The 20,217-nt window shown below is 43.4% G+C and overlaps 1 pseudogene; it reads right to left on the bottom strand.

Annotated features, from left to right (window-relative positions):
* Positions 1–2,731: 2,731 nt before the first annotated feature.
* On the bottom strand, positions 2,732–16,150 carry LOC128112388 (protein SET-like; annotated as a pseudogene).
* Positions 16,151–20,217: the final 4,067 nt, after the last annotated feature.

Raw genomic sequence — 20,217 nt, 5'->3', positions numbered from 1 at the left:
AATTATTGACTAATCAGCAACACATTTGACATACAGAACATCCCACAGCACCTGTCCATTGTTTTCACTTTATACTTCTGCTCAGCCCCACGTATTCCATTAACACAGAGATACTGCTTTCCTGACTCTTTTCTGTCCAGATGCTTGCCAGCCCTTGCTCCGCAGAAGTATTGGGGGAAGAACCTAAAGAAATTTATGCTGGAGAGGAAGTGGTGAGCTCCTCAAGTGACTGACAGACACTGTCTGTGCTGAGCAGGGCACAGCTGTGTGTGGTCCACCCCCTCTCTCTTCTTACCCAAGGCTTTTGCTTTCTCATCCCAAGGGAGCACACACTGGGCAAGTGTGATTTCCAACAGCATTAACATTTTAAAGACAATGGCTAGAAATTAGTCAATTGTATTCACTCGCCCTTTTCAAAAGCATGTTTAATTTTTCACCTTAAAACTCCCATGGCCTTTTGTTTGTTAATTAGCTATCCACACAATCTATGGTGATTAATTTGGATCATTAATTTATTGGATTGCAAAACACCTGGGGTACTAATGCGGTGCAGCTGTGCACATGTCTATGAAGGTGTTTCCAGAGAGAAGGGACGTCCTGCTCTGAAAGTGAGTGGCTTCATGGACTGGTTGCACAGACTGAGTAAAAAGGGAAAAAAATCCAGCTGATTCCTAGAGTTCCCTATTGTCGTTTTCTGGTCAGTGCCATGGACCAGCTGGCTCCCACTGTGATGCCTTCCCCTCCCGGATGGACAGGGTTATTCAGAACGATGGGCCACATGAGCCTCTCCTCCCTTAAGTTTGCTTGTTTATTCTTTTATTTGTTATTTATTTATTTTTAACTTCAAGTAACATTTACAGCAATAAGTAACCAATAAACTTTTGCTTCCCATTTTTTTTCCAGCACAATATTAAGAGTTTCAGATTCTGAAAAAGCAAAGCCACCTTCTATCTTACAAAGCTATGGTTGAAAAATTCTCAACCTAAGTACACTAATTTGCAGATTTCACCACAACAAACAGACGTTTGCTGGATATCCTTAATGGTCCATCTTTATGCACACCGTTGACATTCCTCTTAGGATTAGCTGCTGCAATTGTGATGACATCAGATAGGACTAATCATGGGGCCTTGGGGATGTTTGGAATTTTGACTTGCAGAAATACTAATTCATTTTTTCCTCTCCCACTGGTTTATGAGCTTCTACATCCTTATTTTCTTGACAAATGCAGCTCTTTTCTTCTTGGCTGGTCTGTTAAGGGACAATGTGTTGGCTATTTTTCTTTGTGAGCAGTGTTCTGTGATAACGGTTGTGGAAAGTGTCTTTGTTTCCTTCCCAATATCTATGGGAGCATCTTCAGTGGGATCTGCTCTCACTCTATGGTGTTGTTTCTTGGTCTTAGATATAAGTTTTAAAAAACACATTAAGGAAAATAATTGGGAATTACATCAGAAATCAGAAGTGGGAACGTCTGGCCAGATTATTTTGTTACAATCATAAGTGGGAATTTATTCTTAATATATATTTTAATATTACCCATTATATCATCTTTATTGACATAACAAATTAGATTCAGCAATTTCTTTTCCTTAAACTGTTATTGGATTATTATGATCAGCCCAAGTTATTATAGTTGCCACTATGTGCTTGTCAAAATTGTTGAGTGAATCATTATTTTATGCAATGCTGGGTTTATTTCCCAGTTATGTCTGTCCAGCGGGGAGAACTGTTCACTTCAGCGCTGCTTCCGTTGGGCTGTGGCAGCCGGATCAACGTTATAATTTAGAGGCGGCTGTTGCTAGTCCTCTCAACAGTGAAGAGGGAGTGGATAAAACAAGAATAATGGACTTGATCCAGGTTTAGGAGATGGAGACAACCAAGAGGCGCAGGAATCACACCCGCCTGATGACTGCCAGAGGGGATGTAGGAAGTGAATAGGCTCCTCACTGCTAAGGTCAGGGCAGCCTTATAGACACCAGATGTGTTTCTTCCCTTAAGAATATTTCCCACCACAGTCTTGAAATTCTGTCAAATTAATGCATTCCTGTGAGTTCCTGCTTGTCTTTTCCTTGCAGGAGAACTATGAGTCTCCAGTGTCTCCTGGAATGTACCAATATACTCGGTGAACTGTGGGCTACACAGTATCTTTTATAGGAGGAATGCCCTTCTGTAACCCTCACAGCTAGCTTTGGAGGAAAGGAAACAAATTGCCAGTTCCCAGGTTTGGAGTCTTGATTGCAGCCTTCCCTCTGACTGATAAACCCCTATCAACAAGTGCTAACTAACCCTGGTGGCCCACCTTGGGGCAGTCCTGGTGTTTTCTTGATGGAAGGCCTTAGAAACTTTGTTCTAGGCACGGAGTGGCTTCCTTCAGTCTGAGCATGTACGCTCTTCTTGGCAGGTACTTGTATGCCCTTCCTGTTTCTTTGGAAATTTCACTGGTCTTCTCTTTTGAGGGCTACTTTTAGTCAGACATAGAACGATGTGGCTCTGGCCATGTGACAGCTTTTATCTCTGTTGCTCTTGCACGTCACCAATGCATCGCCTGACTTTTGATGACCTCTTTACTCTGGACTGATTATTCTAAACTGACACTGTGTAGGGGTGTCAGTTTCTTACATTGGATACATAGTTGTTTTCTCTTTACCCACTGGAGGTCCTCAGTGTCTGGGGATGCTCTGATGCCTGACCTCTGACCCCACAGGCATCAAGGTCTGCCTTTGAGCAGATCTCATGACCATCGGCAGTGGGCCATCTCTTTCTGGTCCACTTTATTTTTCAGGTGTTCGATGTCACCTGTGAGTGCCCATGAGAGATTGAGTTTAATGGGTGCAAGTGATGTGCAGGGCACAGGTGTCATTTGCAGTGTGCTGTTCAGCTCTTAGGCAATGGGGAACGCCACCCCGATTTCTAGTTCGTCCTGCCCACTTTCCATGAGGAAGTGCTGGGATTTGTGAAGACAGCCAACTCCATTTCCTTGTTTCCTCCCCTAGCTGCTTCCATGTTTTGAGGTGATTTAATGAAGTATTTGTGATCACCTTTGTCCATTTTCCTTCCTTTGAGGTTTGGGTATTTTTTGGACTGCCAATTTTCCTTCTTGTTTTGATATTTGCAACAATTTGGGAGAGAAACATGTCTTTTTTACCACCAAGAGTACTAGCCCTTTACTAAAAGCAGCATCAAATGTCAAAATTAATCAGGCTTATTCATCTCAGCTATTACAGCAGGCGCTCTTCTGTAGTAATGGTGCTCCCGTGGCTCATGCTATCTACAGCTTGTTAAGACCCAGGAAAAAGAGACAAAGGGAGAGGAGAGAGATGAAGACAAATAGAGAAGAGAGAAGATGAGACAATGTGGCTCAAAACCGCTTAGGGTCACTGGGGCAAGGCTTTGATGAGAGAGATGTTTCAGAATTACTAACAAGTCACGTCTGTTTAGCTTGAAAGCATCACGCCAACATCCTGGGCTAACCTGGGCTAACATGTATCTTAACATAGATTGCTTTCTCTTTGTGTGCCCAGACTACTTCTTGTATCAAGATGGCATGTGTCTAAGGAAAAGAAATCTACTTTAACATAAATGTAAAGAAATACATTTGGAGTGACATTACGGTGAAATGGTATAAAACTTAAAATCCTGAGATGTTTTGAATTACCTGTACTTTGGTGATGTTTATATCAACAGACCATTGCATTAGCAGATACCTGATAAGTCATGAATATGGAGAAATCTGACAGAGTACTATCAGGAGGGATGTGACGATCCTAAGATAACATAAGTGACTCTATTAAAATAAAGGAAATTCTAGAATGATTAGTGCAAGTACCTTTAACAGCAAAAAATTAAAATGAACACAAAACTTCAACGTAGCAGCTCTTCTGTACTTGTCCTGCACTAGTACCATTCTTGGCATTTTATAGAATATGCGCATTGAGTCTTCAGAACGACCCCAGACAAGCCTGGCCGCCTAGTGTTACTTCTGCTTAAGTAAGAAAGCACCAGCTGTGAAGGGAAGATGAGACTCAGTGGCTGAGCAAACAGAGTCAGGCAGCCTCCAGGAAAGCTCTTCCTTCAGCTTTTTCTCCCTGCCTGAGGCTTGAGGCAAAGATGCCATGGGTTAGAGGGCCTTTGTGGAGATGGGGGAGAATGCAGCTCTGAAGAACCCTGCAGTATATTGTGTGGGTGTGTCAGGGGGATGGGTGGATTGGCAGGAGGTTCCCAGGCTTTGCCCCAGGAACCCTCAGCTTTGACTGTCTGCTCTTAGATTGCACCTCCTGACTCCTACAGCATACAACTTCTCACCTGACCTGAACTCACAGGAATAAGGGTCCTGACCAGTGAGTTGTTAAGAGGGAAGTGTAGTCAGAAGTTTTCCTGTGTCCCGCCCAGTCCTGCAGTTGTTCATATCCAAGTAAACACACAGAGACTTTTATTACTGGCAAACTGTATGGTCTAATGGCTCAGGCTTCTTGCTAGCTAGCTCTTATAACTTAACCCATTTCTATTAATAAGTTGCCATGTGGCCCTGGCATTACCGGTCTCCTGGCATCTTGCTGTTCTTTCTGAGGCAGCAGCTGGCATTTCTCTAGACTCTACCTTTCTCTTTCCTGTCTCTCTCCTTGGATTTCTTGCCTGCCTCTAAGCTGCCTTGCCATAGGCCAAAGCAGCTTATTTATTAACCAATGGGAACAACACATATTCACAGTGTACAGAAAGACTTTCCCCATCAGGGAGGACTGGGAATTGAGGAATAAAGAAGACAAAAGCATTATCCGGGACCAGGAGGTCTTGCAAAAGCTGATGACTATGCCAAGCAAGTTTATAAAGAAGTACAACATTAGCATGGGCCTGAGGGTTCATGCCTTTAATCTCAGTACTTGGAAGACAGAGGCAGGCAGATCTCTGAATTCAAGCCAGCCTGGTCTACAGAGCGAGTTCCAGGACAGCCAGGGACACACGAATAAATGTTGCCTTCCACTTTTCATCAGGGGCTCTGAGAAAGTCTGGGGTCATTCTGAGTCTCAACATCCACCTGCTCTCTGTGCTTCACTTCTGTAAGATAAAAAAATTGTTCTGTTTTCAAGACAGACGTGCTTTGAGTGAGCTTAGGTCCAACTACAGATGAACTGAAAACACTCCACCCCTGTTGGCTCCTGCTAGCCTAGCTCCCTCACTCAAGCTAGAAGTGTGGAGTAGAAAATTACTAACGGCCAAGCTCACCTAACACCCGGGGGAGGACCTGACAAACTCCAGGCATCTGAAAAAGCTTTAAAGTAAACGGTGTAAAATGTAAAGATCTCTGCATCCAGATCCCTCAGTAGTTGGAGGAGGTTTCTAGCACAACAATTAGGGTGTTTGGCCATCCCATCACCAGAGTAGGTCAGTTCGGGCTGTCTCTCGACCATTGCCGGCAGTCTGTTGTGTGGGTATCTTTGTGGATTTCTGTGGGCCTCTCTAGCACTTTGCTTCTTCCTGTTCTCATGTGGTCTTCATTTACCATGGTCTCCTATTCCTTGTTCTCCCTCTCTGTTGTTGATCCAGCTGGGATCTCCCGCTCCCCCAAGCTCTCTTTCCCTCGACCCTCGCCTTTCATTACCCCCACTCATGTCCAGGCTGTTCATGTAGATCTCATTCCATTTCTCTGTCATTGGGCGATCCCTGTGTCTTTCTTGGGGTCCTGTTTTCTGGGTAGCCTCCCTGGTGATGTGAGTAGCAGACAATTCATCCTTGTTTCATGTCTAGTATCCTGCTATGAGTGAGTACATACCATGTTTGTCTTTCTGAGTCTGGGTTACCTCACTCAGGATGATCCAATCAACGAGAATGAGGAGGGTTTATATGAGCGAGAATTGTTGAGACCAAGGTTGGATAAAGCACAGGGACAAATAGCCAAATGAATGGAAACACATGAACTATGAACCAATGGCTGAGGGGTCCACACTGGATCAGGCCCTCCGAATGGGTGAGACAGTTGATTGGCTTGATCTGTTTGGGAGGCATCCAGGCAGTGGGACCAGATCTTGTGCTCATTGCATGAGTTGGCTGTTTGAAACCTGGGGCCTATGCAGGATTGTTTGGCTTGGCCTGGGAGGAGGGGACTAGACCTACCTGGACTGAGTCTACCAGGTTGACCTCAGTCTGTGGGGAAGACTTTGCCCTGGAGGAGATGGGAATGGGGGGGGGGCGTTGGGGGGAAGGTGAGGGGGACGGGAGGGGGGAGAACAAGGAAATCCATGACCGATATGTAGAACTGAATTGTATTGCAAAATAAATTAAAATAAATTAAAAAAAAAAAATGTAAAGATCAATCCGCACATGGTCTTTGTTGAGAAATAAGACAAATGTTAAGTGGCACATGACCCCACAGGGTTGGTTTTACATCCTTCCCCCAGTACTCAGCCAGTGAGGAAGAGGAGGAGGCACCAGTGTTCAGGGTCATCAGCTTCTCTGTGTTCCATTGTGCTTCTCATTTTGTCTGGGTTGGTGCCTGTGGCCTTGCGAGATCATAAACTGGCATGTGTTTCACGCTCAAGTCTCAGTACCTGTTGTTATGAAAAGGGGTCCACCAATCCTTGTACCTCCCTTTCACTTCAGGAAGTATCACAGATTCCAAATACTTCCCAGAGACTTTTTGTGGGGGCCGCAACTGGATATACTCTCAATATGTAACTGTCGTAAGTCAAGTCCACACAGTGAGACAACAGGAATGAATTTCCTTAACCGGACAGACAGACAGCTGTCCATGAAGTTCTCAGCCCAAACCCCTTGCTGTCATGCGTTCTATGACTCTACACACTCCTTGTGATTTATTTACAAGTAAAGTCATGACTGGTTGATCCCACCTGGGTGGTCTGAGAACAAACATATGAAAAGAAAGACTCACCTAGATGAAATGTTACATGGTTGTCTGATAAAAGGGAATATGAAGTCCTTGGACCCTCTTTTTGTAACAACTGTGAAAACAATTATTCTTGACCATTTGGCAGGAGAACCTAAGCTTGTGACTTCCAGGGCACGTCACCTGCATTGCCTCTGAGAAGCAGCATGTTTTCTGGGGAGGCTATGTTCAAAAGTGCTTCTTGACCCTGATCTTCATAGAGGTGTGTATTTATGTCTACATGTGTTTACAGATGTGTATTTACATGGGTATCCATGAGTCTAGGCCCAGGAGGGTAGACTGGAGAAAGAACAGGAAAAAATGGTTTAGTTCTCCTCCAGCTCTGTGATTCTATAGTGTTTTATTAAAATTTTATTTGTCTCTTTTTTATTAGTTCTTAGAGAATTTCATAAAATGTATTTTGATCATAGTCACACTTCCCCAAACTCCAAGATCTGCTCTTCTCTGCCAATCCAACTTTATGTCCCCCCTTTTTCCTTTAAACCCATAAAATACAATCTGTGATGCTCATATACACCCTTGAACATGTGGCACTCCCTAGGGCATGGTCACTCTACCAAAGGCCACACCCTTGAAGAAAACTGACTCTCCCTGTCCCAGCAGCTATCAATTGCCAATAGCTCCTTTGATAAGAGTGGGACTTCATGCCTACCTCCCGTCTCCATGCTGGGATTTTGTCTGTCTTCAGTTTACTTAGGTCTTGTGCATGCTGTCATAGCTGCTGTGAGATCATCCATGCACCTGCATCATTGTATCCGGAGAACACTGCTTCCCTGCAGTCATTTGCTGCCCCTGGCTCTTACAATCCTGCTCCTCCCTCTTTTGTAAAGATTCCTGAGCCTTGAGAGGAGGAGGCATGATGTGGTTGTTTCAGTTAGGGCTGAGCGTCCTCTAGTCTCTTACTGTCTGCACCTTGACCAGTTGTGTGTCTGTGTGAATCACCATCTATTACGAGGAGAGCTTTTCTGATGAGGGCAGTGAGATGCACTAGTCTCTGGGTGTAAGTCATAGGGGCTGATTTAATGGTAGGACCACTCAGCAGAAATAGTAGCAAGTTCTCTCCTATGACCTGTGACTTGTCTAGCCGCAGGTCATCGACCTGGTAACAGAGCCAAGTATGGCTTTCAGTTTGTGGAGTGGGACTTAAATACAATCAGAAAATTGTTGGTTACTCCCATGACATTCGTGCTTCTGTGGCATCAACAGGCATGTCTTGCTAAGCCAGTCATTATTGGAGCTCACAGAGTTAAAAGCTGGGAAAGACTGGTGATTGCTTTTCTCCTCTGGGAACGTGCTCAGCACCTCCCAACACTATGAAAGCTAGCCAGTGGGGATGAAGCTTCCCGGTGAATACCAGCTTGCTTTCTCTATGTTCTGTGACTCAAGTATGTGTCATCAAGCTCCCCCTGAACATTTTAAACACCTCTGCTGAGAGAAGAAAGGGACTTTAACAAAAAAGGAGGAAAAACTCAAACACTAACCTAACCACAGATATGCAGATTCCATGCCGAAACACACATACACACACACACACACACACACACACACACACACACACACACACACACACTAATACGTCTCCTCCCCAAAATACAAACCCCGTAGTAGTGGCTCCTAATGCAAATGACCGGAAAACCTTCCAGTCAGAATTCAAAAGAATAATCATAACTGTGGTCAAACAACTCAAAGAAGATAAAGACAAACAGATGAGTGAAATAAAGAAGTCAATCTTAGATACGAACATACAGTTCAGATTTTTAAAGCAAATTTTTGTGTTCCTTATTGAAGTAAAATTCTGGATATATACAATGATATATTTACTAAACAATGTCCTGGCTACATTTTGCCTGTTGATCAAATAGTTCCATTTATAAAGTTCTATACCTCAAAAAGCTTTGAATTTGTCCAGACTGTCATCCCTGAAAAGGTGGCATTTAACTTTAGCTGTATTTTACAGCACTAAAGAGCTTACACATCTGGTAGCTTCCCAAAATAGTATTCTTTGCACAGGGCATTGAACAGACTGAGCTCTCCATCCGCCCAGACTCACAGAGCCAGCCACATCTGAGAGTTTGCTCTACATACCTGACACTTAGGAGACAGAACATTCCCGACCATCAGCACCAACTTCTTGCTGATGGGCCAGTTTCTTGGCCAGTTAGCTGCCAATGAAGACATGCCACCAACTTCCCCATGTGCAGCTGGCATTAGAGCAAGAGGTCTGTGCCGTGGTGGGTGCTGTCACTATATCCAGGTAGCTAAAGCCCTGTTAAAAATGCCAAATTGAGATTAAAATCAGGGTATAGGTCCATGACAGTGATTTTGAGGCTATTGTGAAAGGCATAGTTTCCCTGGTTTCTTTCTCAGTCCATTTGTCATTTCTGTATAGGAGGGTTACTGATTCTTGTCAGTTAATTTGGTATCTAGCTACTTTGCTGGAAGTGTTTATCAGCTGTTGGAGTTTCCTGATGGAATTTTTTAGGTCACTTATGTATACTATCATACCGTCTTCAAATAAAGATAATTTAATGTTTTCCTTTGCAGTTTGTATCCCCTTCATCTCCTTCAGTTGTCTTTTGCTTTAGCTAAGACTTTAAGTCCTATATTGAAGAGGTATGGAGAGAGTAGACAGCCTTGTCTTGTCCTTCATTCTAGTGGAGTTGCTCTGAGTTTCACTCCATATAAGCTGATGTTGGCTATAGGCTTTCTGTGAATTGCCTTTATTGTGTGAAGGTATGTTCCTTGTATTCCTAGTCTCTCCAGGACTTTCATCATGAATGGGTGTTGGATTTTGTCAAAGGCCTTTTCTGCATCTAATGAGATGATCTTGTGTTTTTTTTTTTCTTCCAGTTTGTTTATATAGTGGATTACATTTACTGTTTTTTTGTATATTAAGCCATCCCTACATCTCTGGGATGAAGCCTAGTTGATCATGGTGGATGATCTTTCTAATGTGTTCTTAGATTTGGTTTGCAAGTATTTTTATTGAGAAGTTTTGCATCTATGTTTATAAGGGAAATTATTCTGTAATTCTCTTTATTTGTTGGGTATTTATGTGGTTTCAGTATCAGGGTAACTGTGGCCTCATAAAGAAAATTGGGCAATGTTCCCCTGTTTCTATTTCGTGAAATAATTTGAGGAGTATTGGAATTAACTCTTCTTTGATAGTCTGGTAGAATTCTGTGCTAAATTCATCTGGCCCTGGGCATTTTTTTTTTGGTGAGACTTTAATGGCTGCTTCTATTTAACTAAGTATGTCTGCTTAAATCACTATTTGATCATGATTTAACTTTGGTATGTGGTTTGTATCAAGAAAATTACCCATTTCTTTAGATTTTCCAATTTGGTGGTTTTTAAATTATATCCTCACAAGTCTCTGGATTTCAGTGGTGTCTGTTGTTATGTCCAGCTTTTCTTTTCTAATTTTGTTAATTGGGATATTTTCTCTCCACCTTTTAGTTAATTTGACTGAGAGTTTGTCAATCTTACTGATTTTCTGAAAGAACAGCTGCTAGTTTTATTGATTCTTTTTTATATTTTTTCTATTTTATTGATATCAGCCCTGAGTTTGATTATTTCTTGACATCTACTCCTTCTAGGTGTGATTCATTCTTTGGTTCTAGACCTTTCAGGTGGACTGTTAAGTCCCTAGTATGAGATCTCTCTGATGTTTTAATGTAGGTGCTTAGTGGTATGAACTTACCGCTTAGATCTGCTTTCATTGTGTCTGATACATTTGAGTATGTTGAGCATTCATTTTCACTAAATTCTAGAAAGTCTTTCATTTCTTTTGTAATTTCTGTATTGACCCATTTCTCATTTAGTAGTGAGTTGTTCAGCTTCCCCAAGTTTGTAAACTTCCTGCTGTTGTTGATATCCAGCTTTAGTCTGTGGTGGTCAGATAGGATGTAGAGTGTCATGCCAGTTTTCTTGTATCTATTGAGACTTGCTTTGTGACTGAGTATGTGGTCAATTTTGGAGAAAGTCACATGAAGTACTGAGAAGAAGATATATTCTTTTGTGTTTGGATGAAATGTTCTGTGAATAACTGTCAGGTCCATTTGTTTTATGATGTCAGGTAGCTCCAGCATTTCTCTGTTTAGCTTTTGTCTGAATGACCTGTCTGTTGGGGGCGTTGGGGTATTGAAATCTCCCATAATCAATGTGTGAGAGTCAATGTGTGACTTAAGGTAGAAGCAGAATTTCTTTGATGAACTTGGATTCCCTTGTGTTTGGTGCCTGGATGTTAGGAATTCCAGTGTCTTCTTGGTGGACTTTTGATAAGTTTGTAATGTCCTTTCCTATCTCTTCTGATTAGTTTTGATTTGAAGTCTATTTTGTCAGATACTAAAATGGCTATCCAGCTTGTTTCTCATGTTCAATTTCTTGTAATATCTTTTCCCATCTTTTTACCCTGAGGTGATATCTATCCTTGATGTTGAAGTGTGTCTTTTGGAAAGCAGCAGAAAGATGAATCCTGTTTTTGCATTCATTCTGTTACTCTATGTCTTTCTATTGGGGAATTTAGACCATTGATATCGAGAGATATCTACGAATGGTGTTTGTTGATTCCTGTTATTTTTTTGGTGTGTGTGTGTGTGTGTGTGTGTGTGTGTGTGTGTGTGTGTGTGTGTGTGTGTTTCCCCTCTCTTGATATGTTGGTCTGGGATTATTTACTCCTTGTGTTCTCTTGGGTGTGCCTAACGTCTTTAGGTTGGAGTTTTCCTTCTAGTGCTTGCTATAGGGCTGGATTTGTAGATAGATATTGTTTAAATATTTTTTTTTATCATGGAGTGTCTTATTTTCTTCATTTATTGTGATTGAAAATTTTGCTAGGTATGGTAGTCTGGTCCAGGCCCTTTCTGCCTTTTAGAGTCTCCACTGAGAAGTCAGATGTTATTCTGATAGGTTTGCTTTAATATGTTACTTGGTCTTTTTCCCTTGCAACTTTTAATATTCTTCTTTTAATCTGTGTGTTTAGTGTTTTAATTATTATGTGGTGAGGGGACTTTCTTTTCTGGTCCAGTCTATTTGGTGTTCTGTATGCTTCTTGTACATGGATAGGCATCTCCTTCTTCAGGTTAGAGACATTTTCTTCCATGATTTTGTTGAAAGTATCTTCTGTGCCTTTGATCTGGATTTCTTCTCCTTTATTCCTATTATTCTAGATTTTGTCTTTTCATAGTGTCCTGGATTTTTTGGATGGTTTGTGACAAGAGTTTTTGTTTTGTTTTTTAGATTTATTGTTTTCTTTGACCAAGATAATCATTTCTTTGATCATGTCTTCAATGCCTAAATTCACTCTTTTATCTGTTGGTGAAGCTTGCCTCTGAGTGTAGCCAGACACTTTTCTCTCTTTCACCTGGGTCCCACAGTCCTGTAGCCATTTTTAAAATAATCGTTCTGAGGCCTAATATTAACTACAAACTGTGTGGTCTATGGCCCAGGCCTCTTGCTAGCTGTCTCTTTCATCTTAAATTAACCCATTTCTATTAATCTGTGTTTTGCCACGTGACCATGGCTTTACCTGTGTTCCATTACATCTTGCTCCCCTGGCAATGCTCAGCATCTCCCCTGACTCTGTCTTCTTCTCCTTGTCTCTCTGTTTAGATCCCTGCCTGGCTATGTTCTGCCTTGCCATAGGCCACAGCAGCTTCTTTATTAACCAATGGTAGCAACACATATTCACAGCATACAGAAAGACCATCCTACAGCATCTGAGGTTCCTTTTTGAGTTCCTCATTTTTCATTTCCAGATTTCCCTCAATTTGGCTTTTCTTTATTGATTCTATCCCCACTTTCAGGTCTTGAATTGTTTTATTCATTTCATTCTACTATTTGTTTGTGTTTATTTGGAGTTCTTTAAGGGATTTACTCATTTTCTTTTTAAAGACCTCTACTGTCTTCATAAAGTCTATTTGAAGGTCTTTTTCTTGTGCTTCAGTTATGTTACAGTCCCCAGGACCTGCTCTAGTAGGGTTGCTGGACTCTAGTGGAGACATATTATCCTGGCTGTCATTGATTGTGTTTTTAAGCTGACATTTATGTATCTGAGTTTGGGATGATTGTAATTCTCAGTGCTGATATCTTGTCTTGTCTTTGTTGGGTGTTCCTTGGTTTTTGTTGCTTTTTCTGGTTCTTAGGAGAGTATAGTGACTGTATGTAGAAAATTCTTTTGGGATCCTGATAGGTGTGGCCAGTGGGTTCCAGGTAAAATATGTTCCTAGGTATTGGGAGATGACACTTATCAATGGAGATGGGATTGGGAGTGAGGGGATTCGCAGGAGGCAGGGAAGCAGGGTGTTCCACTAGGATCTGCCTATATCCCTGGGAATGGCGGCAGAGAGTGAGGAGAGTCCACAGCAGGTGGTCTGCGAGAGAGCTGGGATGAGACCTGGGGACTGGGTGTGGAGGAGAGGAGGGAGAGTGGAGATCTGAACCCCTGCCAGCTTTGCTTCCCTACTTAGGCTCTCTGTCAGGATTGGCTGGAGGATTCCAGAGAAAGCCTGCTGGAGTTGGAGGCAGAGAGAAATGGAGGCCAGAGCAGGTGGTCTGCGACAGCGCTGGGGTGAGACTGGAGGGCTGAGTTTGGAGGAGAGGAGGGAGAGGGGAGGATCTACAGCACCTGGCTCTCTGGCTGAGTCCTCAACCCCTCTTCACCAGTATCTTCCAGTCCTCTTCCTCCTCTTCCTCCTCTTCCCCTCTCTTCTTCCTCCCCTCTTCCCCCCTCCTCTCCTCCTCCTCCTCCTGTACCAGGAACCAAATAGTACCGCAAGGGATTTGATCAGAATCACCTTTGATGACTTCTAGATCATCTGCACTTTCGTAGGTCAGTACACCAGCTGAAGACTCTCACTGGTCCCTCATGCTGCTTCTTCCTTCTGGCCTGACTGAGTGTTTTGTCATATCCTTTGCACATTTCCATTTGATTTCCGGGGACTCTGAGGATGAGTCACCACTCTCATTCCGGTGAAATGCTTTGCAGAGAACTTTATTTTCAAAGTAAGGATTTTTCATCAAAATAAAAATCTATTCTGTAACTTGGTTTTGTGTCTTCAAATTCTGTCATTTCAGCTCTGGCCAAATAGCGTAGAACCCCTTCACTGTCCTCCCCAAGCAGTGCAGACACGTGTGGAGGGTTGACAAACGTTGTGACCCAAAGTTTGGGATGTGGGCAATCAATTTTGACTTCTTCTGAAGAAATGGTTGATGGAGGAGTTTGTATTTCTGTTCTACTTTCAAATTTTCCTTTGCCGGCTTGTTTATTAGGCCCGTCTATTTCATTTTGAACATTATATTCAACTACTTCTTGCTGTTCTTTTTCCATCTTCAGCAGGCCAGGAATGGCTGACTTGTCCACCAGCCTTGGGGCAGGAGCTGATCTGGGTTTCTTGGGTGGAGACAGGAGCACAGGCTGTCATTTCTGGGTTATGGGGGTGTGTGTGGCAGGGGAGTGTCCAGAGGCCAGAGCTCAGATGTTCACAGCAGGAGGAAACCCAAACTGAAAAAAGCCAATTAAGAACCTCAGTAGAAACCATCATCAACAGAAGGAATCATTTTAAAAACAGAGTTTTCAGGGTTGGAAGACAAAGTAAAGGAATTGGATCACTCAGTAAAGGTCAATGGGAAATTTAAAAACAAATGAACAGAGCTCATGAGCGCATTGGGACCCCATGAAAGACCAAATTGCCAAATTACAGGCAGAGAAGGAGAATACCATGGTGAAAGCATAGAGAAAATAATCAGTAAAATTGTAGAAGAAAATTCCCCAAACCTAGGGAAAGAGATGCCCACGAAGGTGCAAAAAGCTTACAGAACACCACGTCAACAAGACCAGAAAAGAGATTCTGTAATGTTTTAAAACTTCAGAAATAACAGAGGTGTTAATTTTAGGGTTTCACATTCTGTGTTACTTTGTATAAATAACTTTTTATTACCTTTAAAATTAAATTTTGTGTTTGTGTGTGTGTGTGTATGTATGTGTGTATGTGTGTGTGTGTATGTGTGTGTGTATGTGTATGAGTGTGTGTATGTGTATGTGTGTGTGTATGTGTGTACGTGTATGTGTTTGTGTGTGTATGTGTGTGTGTTTGTGTGTGTATGGTGTGTATGTGTGTGTGTGTGTGTGTGTGTGTGTGTGTGTGTGTTTTGCACGTGCATGCCACAGTGTGGGAATCAAGATCAAAGGACGACTGTAAAAGTCGGTTCTCTCCTTTCACCACATGGGTCCTGGGGATTGAACTCATGTTGTCAGGCTTGCCAGCATCAGCCACTTCCTACCGATCCATCAGGCCAGCCCCTGTACATAATTTTACCCATTAAAAACAAACTTGATAGGAGAGAGACTGCTGCCACGGAATACGGGTGTTTCATTATTTCTGTTTTCCAAACCACCATAACTTGGTGTAACGAGAGGCGGGGAACAATTTCAAGGAAACTCAACCCCAAGATGGTCCCTCATGGTTTTCTGTTGAGGAGACTGAGGCTCAGCTTGGTGGCACAGTAGAGATAAACATGAGCCCTAGCGTGAAGGTGTGGCTTCTCCTGTTCACAGTATCAGCCCAAGCCTAGCTGCTGAAGTCACCACAGCTGCCATAGCTCCAAGCAGTCAGGGCACACGTCCTTCATCTCTTGTACCTCCTGATGACACAGTGGCCATGCCTGAGTCTGGAGGAGGGGCTGAGCCACGCCAGGCAGGACTGGCAGCTCAGGGCTCCCCAAACAGAAATGTGCCAGGCCGTCAAGAGTAACAAGAAGAGGGATTTGTTCCACTCTGGTGCTTTTCCTGGGGCCAAAGGCTGCACCCCACCCACCAAGTACTGAAGTGCAAAGTTGGAAACGAAACAGAGGAGACAGGGAGTAAGTTCAAGGAGATAATTGGACAGATGAGAACTGTCGTTCTCTTTAAACCCTGGAACTCACATTGGCTTTAAAGGAAGAAAATACAAAAGTCAAAGAAAAAAAAGTTGTTTCAAAAGACCATTGAAGATAAAAATATCGCTTATGTAAGTGGAAGATAGCTGTTTCTTCATCTTAATTAGCTGGAAGTCAGTGCTGTGCTGCAGGGGGCATCGTACCATGTGGGTGAATCCACACTGTGCTGGAAAGACTACGCAACACCTGCTGGTCCCCTGTATTCATCTCAGTGGAGAGAGAGTCAGGGCCTGGCTTGCTGGTGTTGCGGATGGTGCTTGTTATGATGATGGTGGGCAGGCGCTTGCCCACCTGCGAAGAGGACTGTGGGGCTGGCATGCCCGCCTTTCCTAACTCAGAAGACCTTGTCCTTTTCATCCATTTCTTTTGGATACTAGTTGAAGCCGGGACATGCTTTCCCGATGCTCTGGGTCTTCTCACTTACTCTCTCTGAAGCTTTACCCTCCACCCTTTCCTGCCCTGCAGCTGCTTACCAAGCTCCATTGCTGAGTCCAGCAGACTTTCTTGGACCCCAGCTTAAAAGGCACGATTTTCTTTCTGTCTTTCAGGTGGCTGCCATGTTTTACAGCCTGACTGTCCTGCTTTTTTTTTTCCTCTCAAATTTTAATAAAATTGTCCTCAAGCTTTAAAAAAAATTTTCTTTTGCCTGATGAGAGAGTGTGGAGGGTACTACGGAGGAGGCCACATTGTTGGGAGGTGTCTTGCTTTCTGCCTCATAGATGTTTGTGTCACTACGTGTGACTCGAATTTCAAGTCCCCGTTGTGAAGCACCTGGCATTTCTTGGGTGATGTGTAAGTACAGCTCTCAGTGACCTTTACAGGACACTCGGACAACTGCTGACTTGTAGAATTATGATTTGTGTACTTTCTTGTGGGTGTTCATCACACATTTGAGGTAAGACCTGCCACTTCAGAAAAGCTATGCAGTGTTTTCCTCCCTTCTTCTGAGTTTCCTGCCCTTCACTCCGAAAGAAGGGAGCCTCACAAAGACTAGCTAATTAATTAAGGCATTAGAGGCATATGACAAGGTTGCCCTGAGGTCACGTGAGCTAATGAATGGTGTGAGATGCTATGGCTGGCATTCTATGGAGGACAGCACATTCATGTACAACGGGTACTACAGAATAAACAGAATTTTAGCCAGCCCAAGGCTAAATGTTGCATTAGCAAGAAGCAAGCCTTTGTGGCTGTACTTGACTTGACTTGTTACTGAGGTAAAATGTCACTGTGTGCAGGAGAATTGTTCATGGTGGCAGACCCTTCATGAGACTGAAAAAATGATCCTTCCACGTTAAGTTTGGGAATTGCTCTTTGAGTGCAGCAAAGCCTGCTGGGAGTGGGCGTGACTAATTTCTGCCCCTGAAGGAGCTCATAGACCCTCAGAGAATGAGGGTAGAGAACTTCAAAAAGTGGGGGCAGGGTTATACGAATAAATAGCAAGACAGCAAAAGCAGCAAACTATCACAGGAAACCTAGAGAGCTGTGTTGGCCTTCCAAGACAGGAACAAGGGACAGGCTCTCCTCTGGGGTCTGGGCCCTTGTGCTCCTCTGGAGTAGAATTCTCCTTGTGTGTCCAGAGGCACCCATGTTAAGTCACCTTGACTATGTCCTGAGTTGAGCAGTTTTATGGGAATGTGTACTCAGAGCTCAAAGTTCTTAAAGTCCCCACAGATAAAAACCCAATGACAAACTAAAAATCAAGCAAACTGCAAACAGGATCCACAAATACAACCTATGGAGAAATGACAGGCCTCCAAGTGTTCAGATATTGGGATACTAAGAATATGAAATTATTGCATCAAAAGTACCTGAGTAAATAAGAAGGGCAATTAGAAACATAGATAATGAGAAAAATATTATAAAAAAGACAAGCCCTGATATATTTGTCGAAAACATCTATTAGAATTCAAGAGCAGCAGTGACATGGATTGTTCACAGCCTGAGAGCCAGCAGGAAAGTGGCGCAGAGGAGAGATGAGAGGTGAGATCAAGTGACTAAGAGGCAGAGGAGAGAGGCACGGGTCTTTTAGAAATTCGGGACAGAAGAGCAAGAATTGGGAAACTCAACATCCAAAGAGATAAAGATCCAAGAATTTTCTAGAACTGATGAAAAAATGTTACTCCTTAGTTCTAGAAACTTGGGGATGTGTGTGAAAAATAAATACCTTCACAAGCACTGAAGCAAATCCTAAAACACCCATGATGAGAAGAGGGCAACAGAATGGAGAGAAAAGGAAAATCACCCACAAAGCATGACGAAGGGCAGGGAGCCAACCTCTTGGGAACAAAAGAGGAAAGAACTGTTTGGTGGAGGGCTCCTGGATAATAAAGGCCAAGTGCTTCCCATCACTGCCTTCCTCTAAAGGAAGAATTGAAGTGTGTTCTCTGACCGAGGGAGGGAGAAGGGCTTCCCATGGGCTGATGGGTTGGGGAGGTAAGGGCAGCCAGCTACAAGCTCTGGGAGAAGAAAATGAGCTTTGGCTGTGCAGTGGTGATCTCCAGCAGAGGAGAGTTCAGAAAGCAACTGGGCTACAAAGCCCGGTGAGCTAGAGGAGAGATGATGGTCACACCGCTCCGAGGCTGAACTGTAGGAGTGAGTCATAACAACAAATTAATTTGTAATTTCTGTTAACTAATGGACACACAGTAACTCTACACTCATGTATCCAGCTCTGAGCTGTTGCATTATTTCAAGACTAACCCATCCAGCTTCATGCTTGTCAAACCCATCTCTATTGTGGATAAGGCATCTAAAAATTCTAACACTATAATATGACATGGGACAAAGACTGTGGAGGGGAAGGAACTAAGGCAGGAAACACAGTAACTTGGGAGTGATACGACGTTAGGATGGTCAGGAGAAAACCCTGTGAGAAACTGACCTTGGAGCAGAATCTTGCAAAAGTCAGGAGAAAGGTCTCTGGAGGGGGCTCTAGAACATTCCAGTGAAAGAACAGCAGAGGGAGCAGCTTGTAGGAAACAGAACAGAGATGCCAAGTGTCCAGGGAATGTCAACAAACCAACTCACTTGGATCCATGACAGCAGCAAACAGAGATGGACCAAACTCACCAGTAAGGAAACAGATGGGCACATTGGATTTGAGTCTCTCATTTATGTCCTGCTCTGAAGATATCACAGCATGGGGCAGAAGTGCAAAAGGACAGGAGACAGAAGCAATCCCCTAAGCCATGGCTCATCTAAACAAGGGCAGATGAAACCTGCCAAAGGCAAACCGAGACAAAATGTATATCACAACGCAAACCATACCTCACACTAAAGCAAAAATGAAACCCCAAGTCCCCACCACAGGATACCCTTTAAGGACATATGCATATATCACATGTACATTTGGAAATAAGCCATGTACCACACAGTAAGGTGGCTGTGGTGGAGCTTGTGATTAGACAGTATATGAAATGGCTTCAAGGATATTGATACGTTTTTAAGCATTTGAAGCTGGGAGGTGCACTTGTGGGTATGATATGATCTTATTATATACCCCTCACATCGAAAATAATCCATAGAGGGCTGAGGAGATGGCTCAGTGGGTAAAAGCATGTCCCAAGCAAAGCCGATGACCTGCGTTCTGTTCCCAGAGCCCATGGTGGAAGGAAGGAAGGAAGCAACTCTTGAAAGTTTTCCTCTGGCCACCATGAGTGCCAGCACCCACTCCCCCTACACACCAGTAATTAATTAATGAAAAGTCTACAGTACATGAAAACAAAAACAAGAGCAAAATCCCTATAATCCCTCTAAGTTCTTTCTGGGGATATCGATCACTGGTAGAGTGTTTGCCCAACATGTCCTAGGCCCTGGCTTCAACCAACTCCCAGAAACACACCACACACTACACACACACACACACACACACACACACACACACACACACACACACACCAGAACAAAACAAAATAGAAACCCCAAGGCTAAACCACTCTCCCAACCACTCCTATTACATATGACCTTTAAAGCAGAGCTCGGAACAGAGCACCGTGAAGTTGCAGGTTGCAGAGCATTGCTGGGGAGAAAGGCCAGACAACTGATAACATCGCTCCATCCTCCTAGTGCAGGCAAGGATGTTTTTGGGAAGCTTAGATGAATGCTAGTAACGACTGACAATTCCAGTCCTCCACAAAATGGAGACAAAATCTTCTTGTAAGGGAGGGGGCTCCTTGCATTGAGCAGAGGAGCAAAGAACTAGCAGGTATGCAATGCATGACAGAAGAGCATCCCAAACAGCATGGAAGAAGAGAGCAGACTCCCCAAGATAAAGCAGCTTCTGCCTCACCATTGTGCACACTTTCCTGAAGTCCTGGACTGTGCTACTTGCCAATCTCCTGGGCACAGAGCTTCTCCAGGAACACCCTTCCCTACCCTTCTGTGCT

The sequence above is a fragment of the Peromyscus californicus genome, unplaced genomic scaffold (genome assembly GCF_007827085.1).
Source record: "Peromyscus californicus insignis strain IS unplaced genomic scaffold, ASM782708v3 Scaffold_17__1_contigs__length_78620276, whole genome shotgun sequence".
In the NCBI taxonomy this organism is placed as follows: Eukaryota; Metazoa; Chordata; class Mammalia; order Rodentia; family Cricetidae; genus Peromyscus; species Peromyscus californicus.
The sequence above is the reverse complement of the archived record's forward strand: the minus strand, read 5'-3'. Positions and strand labels throughout refer to the sequence as shown.